Source organism: Populus euphratica, unplaced genomic scaffold, assembly GCF_000495115.2.
Source record: "Populus euphratica unplaced genomic scaffold, PopEup_1.0 scaffold484.1, whole genome shotgun sequence".
NCBI classification, from domain to species: domain Eukaryota; kingdom Viridiplantae; phylum Streptophyta; class Magnoliopsida; order Malpighiales; family Salicaceae; genus Populus; species Populus euphratica.
This window is the reverse complement of record NW_011500184.1, coordinates 5,006-5,766: the sequence shown is the minus strand read 5'-3', so window position 1 is coordinate 5,766 and position 761 is coordinate 5,006.

Below are 761 nucleotides of genomic sequence, written 5' to 3'. Positions count from 1 at the left end.
AATTACTGAGCAGTGCTGCTGGTGGACGTGGTGGATAGCCCTCATGCTCTTATCTGGATGAAATATCATTTCTACCGTCCGAATTTGAGCTGGTCTTCTTATAAAAATTGTTGGAAATTATCTTTTTCTTCCACCCACCAAATTTCAAAGCATTTAGACTTCTAGAACTCTAGTTATGGGTAAAACTCTGAGTAGTGTTTGGGTTGGATTGCAAGACAGATTCAGACTTCTCTTTTGTGGCCAAAATTTGAATATGAAAATGAAAAATTTGGGTCTTTCCATACCCATAAAATTTGTAGGCCTATTTCTTATCTTTCTATCTATATAAATTAATATGAAATCCAAGATGCATAGCTTCAGATATGATTCAATGACTGAATAATGTTCGAATTTGAAGTGAATCGGCATCTGCTTCGTAAGCTTAACCCTTTCTTTATCCTTTCACTTTCAATAGTTAATCACAACAATCAATCCTTTAAATTTGAGAATACCTGCATTTAAAATGAGCATTTACCATAAATTATCTTATATTATCAGATTTGTTATTCTAAAACATGCTCTAGTTAAGGAGTTATTGATACTTCAAGTGCAAAAATGATGATATAATGCCTTGATAAAAATACACTTTTAAGTACTAATCACACCCCCAACCAGCTTATTACTAGTCCTTAGTAATCAAAGCGTTAAAATAGAAAAACAATTTGCAAGTTTCCCAAAGCAAGGTATTCATCATTTAACTTCCATTACTCTATCCAAGTAAA